At 36.3% G+C, this 14,626-nt stretch overlaps 1 protein-coding gene across 1 annotated transcript in view; it reads left to right on the forward strand.

Moving 5' to 3' along the window:
* The first annotated feature begins 4,953 nt into the window (after positions 1 to 4,953).
* The window catches only part of LOC309476903 (uncharacterized protein), a 95,014-nt gene continuing 85,341 nt past the window's right edge, over positions 4,954 to 14,626 (forward strand). The window contains exon 1 of the transcript XR_014198408.1: positions 4,954 to 5,128. The gene's annotated coding sequence lies outside the window, so the exon portion shown is untranslated. The remainder of the gene's footprint in view (positions 5,129 to 14,626) is intronic.

Genomic DNA, 14,626 nt, shown 5'->3' on the forward strand with positions numbered 1-14,626 from the left:
TACTCACAAGAACACTGCTAAGAATGGACTTAACCCTCAGGTGCTCTTCGGTCAGTTTTGACCATTTTATTTTTTTATTTTTTTTAAATCACAGCTTCATCGGAATTGTACAAAACTTGGTGACTTGTATGTATGGCATTTGCAATGTGAACATACAAAGAAAATTGAGGGCATCATTCGAGCAGGCTAAGTGGTTGTAAAAAAAATGTCTCAACTTGTGCTCTTCGGTCAAAAATGGAAAATAAGAACTCATGTTAACTCATGCACACTAAAAGCCTGTCAAACAGTGCCTGATTATTGGACTTTATCTTTTGCATCTGATTGTGCTTGCATCTGACTGTTAAATACACACAATGTTTACATAAACACAGTTGGTTATATCTAAAGTGAAAGTAATCAGTTGCGTCTGTGTGTTAGAAGTGTGTAGGTCTTAAAGGGACAGCAGGGTTATAGTAAACACGCTGCGCTTGTTCTTAAAGGGATAGTTCACCCAAAAAGGAAAATTCTGTCATTATTTACTCACTCTCATGTTATTCCAAAACTGTATCAATTTCTTTCTTCTGCTGAACGCAAAAGAAGATATTTTGAAGAATGTGGGTAACCAAACAGTTGCTTGACTTCCATAGCAAAAATATACTATGTGACAAAAATCACTAGTGACAAGCAACTGTTTGGTTACATTCTTCAAAATAACTTGCACTGTAAAACATTTCTAACCCTCCCAAATCAAAAATTTCAAGTGACTGGTCACATCTAAATTTTTCAATTGGCCCAAGTGAAATTCTTGTTGCAATAGTCTGTTAAGACTAATTGAAAAATTTAATCATGACAAACTATATATTGTTGGAAAGGTCTAAGACTCCTTAATAGATATTTCAGCACTGTTTTTTGTTACAATTTATGCAGGAACAGTAATAGATGAATTTATGACAAGAGTGCACCTCAAAAAATCGACATCATAACAGGAGTTCTGGCGTTTGTCACAAAAAGTCGACGCACACACTTTTAATAATTGAAACTTTGGTTTTCATGCTAAAAGTTCATAATAAAACATTTAATCTAGTATTTGTCAATAAAAAAATATAAAATAATATTATCTTCTAAAAATTATGACATATATATTATCCTCTAAAATATTATATTATTTTTTTATCGCCTTTTTTATTACATTACATATTTTAGTAGTTATCATAAATTAGGTATCATTTGAAAGCTTACGATCTCAGAATTCATCCTGTGAAAACTGTTTTGAAATTGGACATTGTGTTACCATAGAAACGGTACTCTAAATTATTTTATCAGGCTCCTCCCCTTTTGGGCATATTTTGTGACAGAAGTGATATTTGGACAGAAATGTATTAATTTGTTATGTTAGAATGCATACAGTTAAATTCAATGGAATTCAATGACACCCGGTGGCTATTTTTGGTAATACGCCTAAACAAAATTTCATGGGAACTTCAATTTTTGTGATATCAACTTCAAATTTGGAACACAACTTGGTTAGATATATGGCTTTCATTTTATAGTAATTTTTTTGTAAAACATATTTTGTAAAATATATATTTTATATAAAATAAAAATATTAAATAAATTATATTTGATTTAATGTAAATTTAAACTTCCATAACTTTTTCATACTTTAATTTTTTGAAGTGCTTTCACTTCAGCAATAATCTGCTATTTTTCCCCTTTAAAACAAGACCAAACTTAGGTCTATACTCCAAAGCATTCTTGAATTACAACCATTTAAGCTTGAATAGTGCATTTTAATGTACATTTTCAAAAAGGGGGGTGACAGCTAAGGGGTTAAAGTAACTTGTCTGCTGGTTTATTTAACTACTTTCAGTACACCACATTAAAAGACTTTGAATATTAAAGTGCAAATTAAAGTGAAAAAAACAAAACAAAAAACACCTCTTGTGGGTTAGCTACTGTTACGATTAAAAACCATAGAAGGGAAAAAAACATGCCAGGTGCACACAGCTACAACTAATAAAATTGATAAGGTGTGTATAGATTTATAGTCCGAGAATAATCAAGCATTGACAATTGGTGGCACTGATGGGGCCTCCAAATAAAACTTTCCTTAGGGACCCATAAAGGCTTGGGCTGGCCATGCGTACCATAATGCCACAATATATTGGGTTAATTTTACTGCATAAACGTGGCTTCTGTCATAAAATTGTAGTTTTATTTTGATGATTTCAACCTGTGTTCCCCTGTCTTGTGTGTTCCTGGACTTTTATGTTATTCCTGTCTTGCTCCATGTTTTGTAGCCCTTTGTAGTTTTTCTTGTTGATTAGTTTCTGATTGTTCCCAGGTGTGTATTGTTTGCCAATCTCCCCTTGAGTGTATATATACCCAAGTGTTTCATAGTGGTGGGCAGATCGAGGCTTCGTGAAACAATGAAACAGATTAACCAAATGTGCCATATTGTGTCGAGGCTTCGAAACAATCCGACACCCGTCTCAACGGTGACACCTAGTGGTCACTTGCAGGTGTTGCTCTGAAACAACCTTGACAACGAGCCATTAAAAAATTTGATGTTTTTTTATTATTGTATTTTTGAAGCTTGTAACCTGTAGGCTCCTCACTGTGCATAATGTTATTTTGGTCATGAAAATGTTATATTAATAAAAGAAATCAAGGCACAATGTCTCACTTTTTTATAGATTTTTATTCAAAAATATGAATTTCTCTTCTGTGGAAGGACTTAGCCTACTTCTTTTTTTTTATAGATAATTTCTCCAGCCTTTGAAAAAATCCTCTCACAAGGGACACTTGTTGCTGGCATGCAAATATATATTTTTTTTTAGCAAGGACAAACAAATAATTATATTTCAAACAATGCATACCTTGCTTAGATGGCCCAGCAGTGTCAGTAGCAGGCCTAGGTACAGGGGGAATGCTACCATCCTCTGCATCCTGCAAAATGGCAGGATGAGTGCTCCTCAAATGGCGCATCATGGATGATGTATTGTTGCAGTAGGCTAGCAGCCGATCACAATACACACATCTCACTTTATTTGGGGTTTCCAAATGGAAATGCTCCCACACCACAGATGTACGGCATCTCTTCTGTGGAGCCTCCATTTTTATTTATCTATCTATCTCTTAATCTATCTATGTATCTATCTATTAATCTATCTATGTGTATCTATCTATTAATCTATCTATGTGTATCTATCTATTAATCTGTCTATATATATTTCTATCTATGCATCTATTAATGTGTCACTATATGTATACTCTGTCTCTAGCCTATCAGTCAATGTGTAAATTTAAATGTAAGCGTAAATATAACTAAACAAATCGCACTATAAATGTCACTATATAACCAAAAATCCGCTATCTCAAAATCAAACTCCTCTTGCGTTGACTTCACTTTTATACAGATGTGCCATTGTGTGGTCTGTTCCCGACCCTGTCAATCAAACGCTGAATCGGCGGACCATGCCACCTGTCGAAACACTCCAAAGCTTCATTTAGCCGTAGTCACGTGACATGGGTGTTTTGAATCACGCTTCGGATCAGTGTTTTCGAAACATCTGCGCTTCGGGATCTCAAAGTTTCGGAACGTCAGTTTTGCGTCAGCCATCCCTAGTGTTTCATTCTTGGCTTGTCGGTTGTTGTCTTTGCATGTTGTGTGAAGCTGTTGCGTTCCTGCTCTTTTATTATTGACCCTGACCCTGACCCTGACCCTCTAGTTGGATTATCTTTGTTTTCATTTTGAATAAATACTGCTGCAACTGGATTCACACCTCTCTTCATCCCTGCTTACACGTTACATTTATAATATCTGTTAATCATATGTTTAATAGTAATAGGGTTGCCTATTATCCATGTTGTGTTGTGATGTGCTTAGGCCTATATAGGTCCAAAGTCAGAATTTTGACTATACATTCAGAAACTAATAATGAATTCAGTTTTGTGTATTGAAAAAGACTTGGATTTAACCAAATCATAAGACAGATTTTTCGGTGTGATTTCTATCGTTCGTTCAAATTCGTGTCGTACCGTCCACTAGATGGCAACACGAATGGACCGATTTATGCTGGTCCATTCCTGGGGAAGATGTTTTTAATCTTAGTTGATGCCCATTCTAAGTGGATAGAGGCATATCCAGTAAATTCAGCAACAACAGCGACTACTCTTGAGAGCCTCAGAAAGAGTTTCAGTACCCATGGCATTCCTGAAATTATGGTGTCTGATAACGCTCAGTGTTTTGTAAGTGAAGTGAGCAAAGAATTTATGTCTAGGAATGGAATAACGCATGTTAATTCTGCCCCGTATCATCCATCATCCAATGGTCTTGCTGAGCGGGCAGTCCAAACTTTTAAGGACCTCATGAAAAAAAGTTCTGAAAACACAATGGAGACCAAGTTGCATAGAGCATTGTTAAGTTATCATATTACACCCCAGTCTACCACGGGATTGTCACCTGCAGAAATGATGATGGGGAGGAAATTGCGATGTACCCTAGACAAAATGCACCCTGGGTATACATACAGATGTATGTACAATAACATTACGAGTCGTAATTACATGACCAATTCAACACGGTTCCCCACTGTAAAATCTGGGCTTATTTATTTATTTATGAAATTCCTTTCATCCAAATGGCATGAGACTTTGTGACTTTTCCTACTCTTGCTATACTTAATACTTCTGTGCAATAAAATTGCTTACATTTTTTTATTATAATATTAATTTGAGAATAAACCCAAAGGCAAAACACGCGATAAGTGACCATTCACGATGAGCACTGCTCTTATGATCTTAACGCCGACTTCTCTGATTGGATCCCACTTCAGAAAAAAAAAAACTTGTTTTTATTATTATTTTAACAACTTCGAAAACACAACGGTAGATTTTAAACGAACACATAGATGTATACATTATTGCAAAAGTATTATTGTATTAAAGGCTCATTTAGTAGGGACTTTTATCATGAAACCGTAGTCATGGTAATACGCCGTTAGTGAGCATTGCAGTTCATTGAGCTGCCACTATCTGCTGTGTCTGTGTGATCTATTCGAGCTGTCAGCTGTAAAGTTGTTGATTCCTGTTTGTTCGTAGTGATTGCTGCAGATGGAATATCACAATCTTAGTCACTGACCTCAAAGTAAGACAATTGTATTATATCTGTGTTAAACGTGATCTGAACAGAGTTTTTGCGTCTGTGACAATGACATAGCCTACGTGCATGCCCGGACATGTCCTGTAGAGATCGGTCTGTGTTATTCAGATCGGTAATATTATTTAAAGTATGATTATTCATTCTTTATCAGGCAGCAGATCAGTGTTATGGGTTATTAATGATATGATGTTGGTCTGTTAAGATGTTATAATACCAGACGAGGGATTAGCGTCATGTTTGTTTGAATGCTCTTCACAAGGACGGTTATATGGGCACTGTATGTTATTGACAGGGACGGACTGGGGCTAAAAAACAGCCTGGACTTTCTCCCAAATAGGCCCATTATCCGGCCATTCGCCCCTAGCCGTGCGCTACAGACACTATAGCCAGGATGTCCTAATACTATGCCACATACTGTAGCCTATCAGACAAGCAAGTAACATTGCGTTAATTAATGAAGCCTCAGCCTTCAAATAAAAATATAATAAAATTAAAATTTAAAATGTGCACAATGCCATTACATCTGCATTGAAAATAAAATACAAATAATGAAATGTCACTGCCCACAGAAACCCCAAATTACACAAACTTGTAATTATAAAACATATAGTTACTATATACCAGGGGTCTCCAACCTTTTTGTGGGCTACCTCAAGGGATACAATAATCTAGAAGGGCTACTTGTTTGTTAAACTCAAAAATATTTATTATACATATAACATGGTGCTTTTTAACTTTACCTTTAACTTTATTTATTTTTTACTTTTCACCATAATATGCAAAATAATTAAATATCTTGAGATCTGGTTCTGGTTCAGACAGTTTTAAACAATTCCTGAAAAATTATGAAAATATATATAGATTTTTTTTTAAAATTCTCTATAAACCTATAGTATGTGTTATCAAAAACAAATATTTAGTATTAATATAAATGCAAAATAAATAAACTGCCATAACTTCTAAACAAAAACATTAATGCATTACATTTAATAACATTACGTTTAATAACAACATAATAACTTTAATAACATGACTATATATAAAAGCATTTTTAATATGAATATATACAGGCACATTTCTGCCAAAAAAAGTTTGTTTTACTACTGTTTTACTACAGTAAAGTTGTGAAGTGAAATGTTTTCTAACTGGTTTGTTCTTGGAACAATGTTTCGCCTGTTTTTTGGGCTGTTTCATCTGTCTTTTAATTAACTTAAATCGCATAGTCATCTGTGGGTTTATAATAGAGATAGAGAATTCTGCGCTGAATTGAAATGCTTCTCAGTGGATCGCGCAGCTCTGTGTAATAATGTTCGCGTTATCGAGATCAGCCCTGCTTGATTTGGCCGCGCACAGATCAAACAAGTTTCGTTCCGCTTTTTGAGCGTTTCCCATTTGATGTGTATCAGACGCAACGCAAATGACAGCGTATTCATTTAAGAGAGTTGGGTAATTCAGTGGCAACTGTGCAAATGTTTAGTTGCACCGGCACGTCTGGAGCCTCGATTTACAGTGGATCGCTATTGGCAAGTTGGGGCTATTATTTATAGAATGTGTTTAGCGGGCAACTCACAGGCACCACGCGGGATACCAGGTGCCCGCGGCCACCACGTTGGAGACCACTGCTATATAGCCTAGGCTACTATAACTTATAACTATTCAAATATAATGTAAGCAAATTTAAAAGTGCAATACCTAGGTAAGCATTATAAAACTATTAAGTCAGTGGCTAGTAGGCCGACTCTTCTTTTTTTTTACACGTAGCATAAGTGATCGTATTAGTGCCCCTGCTGTTGGCTGTTCATATTGCTTTATTAGATACACTTTTTTTTGTGCCGAAGGCCGTTCTGGACTTTTCCAGAACGCACAGACTGTCAGTCCGTCCCTGGTTATTGATGACAAATGGTTGTTACAGCCTATTTTCCTGTGGAATAGCCTACCTCGTTTCTGTTTATTTAACTGGATGTTGAGTAGAGAAATGTCACTGATTATTTGACATTATGTAACGGTGAATGCTTATTATTGTATAGGCTATATATTTAGTTTATTCATTATTTGTATTGTACTTATTTTCCAGACTATGTACATCATTGAATATACCTCTTTGGTTCATCCATCTACGTTACCTCCAATACACAGAGTTAATCTGATCACCTGTCTCCTCATTATGTGTGCTCTGACCGGCATCCCGAAGGGTTTACTCATCCATTACCTAATCAGAACCTAACAGTCCAAAAGCCTCTCCAACAATTATTATAAAAAGAATTGTGTGGATTGAGTGTGCGCAGCCGCAGTTTATTGCATCACTTAATCGCGCGTCTTTTTGATTAGCTGTCAGATACTGAGTAAAAATGAAAAGAAACAGGCCTATTCAATCTTTCCTGGATGTATTTTTAACGAAGAATTAAATAATAGCAATCAGGAGAATGGAAGCAGAAAAAAAAAAAAAAAAAAATAGGACTGTAACGTTAGTGCTGCCAGCAAAACGTTACACTTATGCAATAAAAATGGCACTGCAACAAAAAGGTAAAACATGTGTTTTTATATTTAATGCTGTTCACTGTGAGTTTTAATTAATAGTGTAGGCTAATAGAATTAATAGTGCATCGTGCATTTTGTTTGGTATAATGTGAGGTATATCGTTCGGTAATGTCTATGCCCAGAGGGAATGCCATGCTCTAGGTTTTTGTGAAACGCCGCCACTGATTACGATGTCCAACAATCGATTTAAATAGTAGGCCTACATTGGGTTTAATTTATCGTTTAATGAGGTCTAATATATGTTGTTAGTGTTGAGAATTTTCACGTGAATACACGTTCAAAGATCCAATCTTTCAAGCGTATATTTAAATGGTCCTGCGGCAGAGCTTTTGCCAAGCGTGTCAGAGGTTCTGGGTCTAATCCGCACTTGTATAGTTTTTTTTCTTTTTATCATCAAAACCGATTATGTTTATCAGTGGTTGTATATCATGCAGGGACACGTTTGTGTGCATTTTGTTTTGTAATTTCACCGGAATGAATAGAGAGTCTCCACAACGGATTGAAGCGCGCGTCCGAGTGAAGACTGTGTGCGAGCCACAAGAGAACATGTATCCGCACCACTGATCGCAGCGGCAACGAGCACTTTGATCACTTGATTTCTAAAACAACACATTTCAGCGCTAGATCGTCTTATACAAACGAACTAAATGAATGCTCTGCTAGTTAACTGAAGATGTTTTATTTATTTGTATTGGTACATTCGTGCCGCGAGATGTTTCAAAAGTGATGGGGACAATATCGACCTTAGCAAAAAGTGGTGGGGACATGACCCACCCGTCCCACCCGCATATTACGCCTATGCTGACTAAAGACTTCAAGCTGCCTTGGGTGTTCAACCTTATGATACTGATGTTGTGTCATTGGAAGCTGATATTAAAATGCCAGAATCACTCAGTACGTCGACAACACTTGAATCAATTCCAACTGTAGATAACTGGGAGCCTGAGAGTTCGAAATCTGGATGTCAAAGAAATAAATGGCCAGATTCACCCAGTGCTCAAAGAATGCCTGAATTGACTCAAACTGCAGATAGAAAGGAGCCTGAGAGTGCACCCTCTGGACGTCTACGACGTTCAGTGAGAGAGAGGAAACCACCAGCATATCTTAAAGACTTTGTGACATAAGAAATAGTGTCATCAAAAAGACCATTAGAACCTATAGAATTATGAATGTTGTGAATTGTATGATTTAAAAAAATTAAAAAATAGAAAATCACCACTGTAAAATTGTCCTAGAAGATTTTGTGTCTTGGGGAAGGATTGCCTATGAGTTAAATGTTAGGGGAAATGTTGTATGTTAAGGGTGGTATTTGGTTTGTCCAGTAGGGGGCGGTGGCGCACTGTGTTTGTGGGCTGTAGCATTGTTAAAAGCAGAGAAGAGACGAGTCCTATTAAAAAGAGACCATCCAGAAGTTGTTCCTTGGTATCTACGATACAACAGTAATAATGACTTAACATCTCATAATAATGAGAAACTTTATTGTAATAATGAGAAACTTTCTAGTAATTATGACTTAACATCTCGTAATATTGAGAAAGTTTCTCATAATTATGACTTAACATCTCATAATAATGAGAAACTTTCTCATAATAATGACTTAACATCTCATAATAATGAGAAGCTTTATTTAAAGTTTATAAATAATGAGAAAATTATAAATATGAATATTAATTAAATTATTCATTTGTATTATTAATTTGTTCATTTATACGAAAAAAAAAAAAAAAAAAAAAAAAAATCACCCAACAACACAAACTTGTATTTTTGTCTTTTGGATGCACATTGTAGATTGGATAACAATATAACCTAAATGCACGAAATGAAAAGTATTTACGTTTAAATTATCAACATTTAACATGCAAAGATTATGTGTGTTTTTTTCACTCACTGATACCCAACCATAGACACACATTGCACACACCCAAATACTTGTAAAACAAGTAGCCTAACTATCAAAAAACCACACCTACTTCCTTGAGAAAATGAAACTTGTGAGAAAATGAAACTTATGATTCTGTTTAAGGTTGGATCATGTCCCTCACAGTGTGTACTGTAGGTGTTATGCTACTGAACTGCAGATATTGTAATACTTTGTTTAAGCTTGTGTCCTGGCTTCTCAATAACTTCCCATCCTCCTCACTGAATGGTAATCGCTAAAGCCTTTTTATTTAAATTGAATTTTTCTTCTGCAGAAAAAAGAAGAAAGAAATTCATACAGGTTTTAAATGACATGAGGATGAGTAAATTATGACAGAATTTCCATGTTTGGGTCAACCATCACTTTAAAAAGGTTGGTTGAAGTAGACCTATACATTTCTTACAATTCTTAAACTTTCCTTTATCTTTAATTGGCAAGTACATTGTGTAAGATTACGTTTCTGTTTCAAGAAATGTTTACCTGTGTTAAAGGTGCTCTAAGTCATGTCACGCGTTTTTTAGGCCAAAACATTTTTTGTCACATACAGCAAACATCTCCTCACTATCCGCTAGCTGCCTGTCCTCTGAACACACTGTAAAAAAACCGGGTCTCTGTAGACACCACAGGCTCCACAAACGGCAACAAAAACAAACTGGGCTCACCCGCACCATGAAACACAAACAGTGCTCCAGCCAATCACCGACAAGAAGTATTGGAGGGTAGGGATCGACCGATATGGATTTTTTAGTGCCGATGCCGATACCGATTTTTTTTCATCAGCCTTAGCCGATGACCGATACGGGCTGCCGATTTTCTTGGGCCGATATTTGGAGCCGATACTGCTTTTGCTCACTCAATTTACATCATAAAAATGACACAATGATGATAACAAATGTTACAAGTCTCAATTTAAAATAAGGAACATTTATTGAACTTATAAAAGGAACATTTATTGAACTTAAAAAAGGAACATTTATTGAACTTAAAAAAAAACAATATTTGAGATTTCTCAAATATAAATTCTAAAAGATAAATTCTTTTCCCATCATTTATTCAAGAAGACTCAAGAGATTCATTAAAAAACGGTGAATCATCCATTAATTAAACAGGTATTTATGAATGAGACTGAATTAATTCGTTTTAAACGTGTTTGAATTAATGATTCAATTTTTTTTTATATAAATAGACTGGAACATGTTATTCTGTGTAGTTGTCTGATATATGTAATTGTGATCACCATTTTAAACAAAACAAAAACGATTTTAAACCAAATAGATTCTCAGTTTATTATGAATTAGGGACTGTTCACATATCGCGTCTAAAAACGTGTGGTAAGCACAGCCGCGACGCTTTCTCCTTTCTACAAGCGCTTGCACTCCCGTGGCGTCTGTCGTTGCTATGCAACTATGAACTGCACTCTACTCATGATGACGAGGAAGTAAGGATTAATTTATTTCAAGCCCTTTACGACTAACGTCACATATATTTATGGAGATGAAAAATAAAAACCTGCCCTGTCCAGCTTTGATCAGCTGTTCGGCCGAGCTTTCGATGTTGTCATGGAAAGGTCAGTTGTTTTTTTGTCACATAACCTGCGTGCGCTTGCGGCATTCTGAAAAGTTTAAATGTTTTCAACTTTTCATCTCACGGCATATGAGCGCCGGGACAAACGAGCGAAAAACACTTTGAAAAAAATAAATAAAATGTGTTCATGTGATGCCACCCTATCAATATATCTTACCGGCAATTTTATAAAAGCCCTCTTTTATGGACATGGCCGATAAATGTCCGGGGAACACTATTAATAAAACTATTCATGTACTCCTGCAGAGCGAGGACCACCTTACGAATGGTTCGACAACCGTGTTTTCCCCTATAGCTTCTGTGCGTCACCCACCGTGCAGGAATGTACCACTTGCAACAACAAAAACGCAACGCAATATTTGCAGTACAGTAAGTGCATGAATTCGATGTGTTAAATTCTTTATGTGCGGCTCAAGAAGTTCGTAAAGATAAGACATTCCTTCCGCGGAAAATCTGTATCTTTCATACAAGTAACTATCAGGAAAGGCAAGGGGATTTTGTCTGGCTAAAAACTCTTTCTCTACGAAGTGCTCGTCAAACAATTTGCGCTGAGATGTCACAGGATTTGGAAGAAAAGGTGAAGTCATTGTAACAGACACTGGGAATAAGTTACGTCACCTATGTTTCTTTGCTCTCAGCTGATTGGTCAAACTTCAGTCTGAGATCTTGAATCCAGAACATAACCTGCCCCGGAGCAGGTTAGCCGTGCAGCGTAAGATACCATGGCAACGAACACCGATTCAAGCCAAGCTACTTTCATAGTACCTAAAACCCAGGGTTGGCGGAAACTTAACTGAAACATAGCTGGCTAGCCACCTAAACCGGCTTCATGGTACAGGCCCCCGGCATCACTTAGAGCACCTTTAAACTTTCGTTTTCTCATGAAGACCCTCCCCTTTTGATAAACTATAAAATGGCACTGAAACAGACACATTATTTCATTCTCCTCCTGATCAAATATGGATCTGCAAATCTCAGTTTTTCTCTGTTAATTGCTGTAGAACTCTGATGTGACATTTTATGAAATAAAATACTACATCACCCTTTTCCTGCAGTCATATTTAATAAAGCATTTCATGCTGTAAATAATTCTGATAAAATCTTATTTCTTTAAGGGGTAGTTCAGAACATGAAAATCATTTACTCACACTGGTGTTGTTCTAATGCAGTATGTCCTTCTTTCTTTTTCGGACCACAAAAGGAGACATAAAAAAAAGTCCGCTTCCACTCGTTCATATAATGGTAGCGAAAAGCAGAATGACCAGCATCAAGCTTTTAAAAAAGATGCAGAGAATGATCCTGACACGTGTCGTATATTCCAACTCTTTTGGGGGTATATGATGGGTTTGGTGAAAAACAAACCGAAATTAATGTATTATTTAATGAAAATCCTGAAATTGGCCGCTGGTCTTCTGTCCACGGCACACATTCATGACATTCTGTTAGTGCCGCATTTCACTTCGACTGGAGAAATCAAGATTAATAAAAGCTTGACATGAAATACAATGGTTTCAACATACTGTGACTCACTATGCTGTGGGCATGACAAACTAAGGGGGCTTTCACTCTGGGCACGTTTGCTGCGGTACGAGTCTGAGCGTGATTGTTCCCGGTGCCAAGAACCGGGGGGGGGGGGGATTCAACTGGAAATAAATATCCAATCATATTACAGGGGGGGCCGGTGCCACCCCGTGCCCCCCTTCTAGACACGCCCCTGCTTAAAGATTCAGTTTTTGTATTTCACAATGTCTCAGGTCTAGTTCATAATTTCAGAGAAAATGAAACTTATGATTCTGTTTAAGGTTGCATCATGTCCCTCACAGTGTGTACTGTAGGTGTTATGCTACTGAACTGAAGATATTGTAATACTTTATTGTTTAAGCTTGTGTCCTGGCTTCTCAATAACTTCCCATCCTCGTCACTGAATGGTAATCCATAAAGCCTTTTTATTTAAATTGAATTTTTCTTCTGCAGAAAAAAGGAAGATACTTCTGTGTTCTACAGAAGAAAGAAATTCATACAGGTTTTGAATGACATGAGGATGAGTAAATTATGACAGAATTTCCATGTTTGGGTCAACCATCACTTTAAAAAGGTTGGTTGAAGTAGACCAATACATTTCTTACAATTCTTAAACTTTCCTTTATCTTTAATTGCCAAGTACATTGTGTAAGATTAAGTTTCTGTTTCAAGAAATGTTTACCTGTGTTAAACTTTCCTTTTCTCATGAAGACCCTCCCCTTTTGATAAACTATAAAATGGCACTGAAACAGACACATTATTTCATTCTCCTCCTGATCGAATATGGATCTGCAAATCTCAGTTTTTCTTCTGCTCATTCTCTTCACTGCAGGTACGAAGACAAATAATGTTTGTGATGTTACTGGGTACAAATACAGATAATTGATGTCTCATTCTCTCTGTTTTATTCCTAAAGGACATTCTCTCGACTGTTATCAGTGCATGGGTCTGACGGGTTCTTGTGCAGAACAAACGGTTAAAACATGTCCCAGTGGATATTCTCAGTGTGAGAGTGCAACAGTAGTGGCACAAGCTGGTAAGTCCAATTGGATTGAAATGTACAGTTATTTGACTGATGGAGACAGTGCTATAATTTACTGGTGCTGCAACAGAACGGCTACTCCTTTTTCTGTCGGAATATTCTATGCAGCAGAATATTCAACATATATTTCTGATATTTCATTTATGATTTTGTATTTATATAAAAAAAAATTTGAAATGAGAAAAATGCTAAATTTGGACATTTATAAATAAATCTACCATTAAACTAATATACAGTTGAACTGGTCTTTCCTGTATCATTCATATTTTAGGTGACATTACTTCTAAAGTGAAGGCTAAAGATTGTTCTGTTGACTGTCAGAGTGGGTCCATGAATCTCGGCATTGTAAGGGTGACTTCTTCCTGCTGTAACACGAACCAGTGTAACGCTCAAGATGCTCCAGGTATTGTACTTCAATGATCATACAAATATCTTCTTTAAAGTCAACATTCAATTTACTTCCATATGAGATTCAATCAGAAAATAAAAAGCATGGTGTGGTTTGTCTGTGATGAACTGATTGAATGGAGCTGCAAAAAGAGTGTTGTTTCATTAGATATTTTGTACAGAAAATTAAATAAAAGGATACTTGTTTTCCTCCTGTAGATCCCTCTAACATCCCCAATGGAAAGAAATGTTTCTCTTGTGATGGACAGACCTGCTCAAACACAGTGAGCTGTTCAGGGACTGAAGATCGCTGCATTAAAGCAACAGGTGAGAATCTGGAAACGGAAACAAATTAAAGTCATTATCTTTTAAACTGTGTTAGGTTTAAACATTTGATAAAGATCACACATATCAGTGTCCAGCTTAGACTTAATCAACCATTGTTTTCTTTCTTTTCATCAGGGACTTTTGAAGGCCAGTCAATTGTTGTAAA

This window comes from Leuciscus leuciscus (assembly GCF_965113295.1).
Source record: "Leuciscus leuciscus genome assembly, chromosome: 16".
NCBI classification, from domain to species: domain Eukaryota; kingdom Metazoa; phylum Chordata; class Actinopteri; order Cypriniformes; family Leuciscidae; genus Leuciscus; species Leuciscus leuciscus.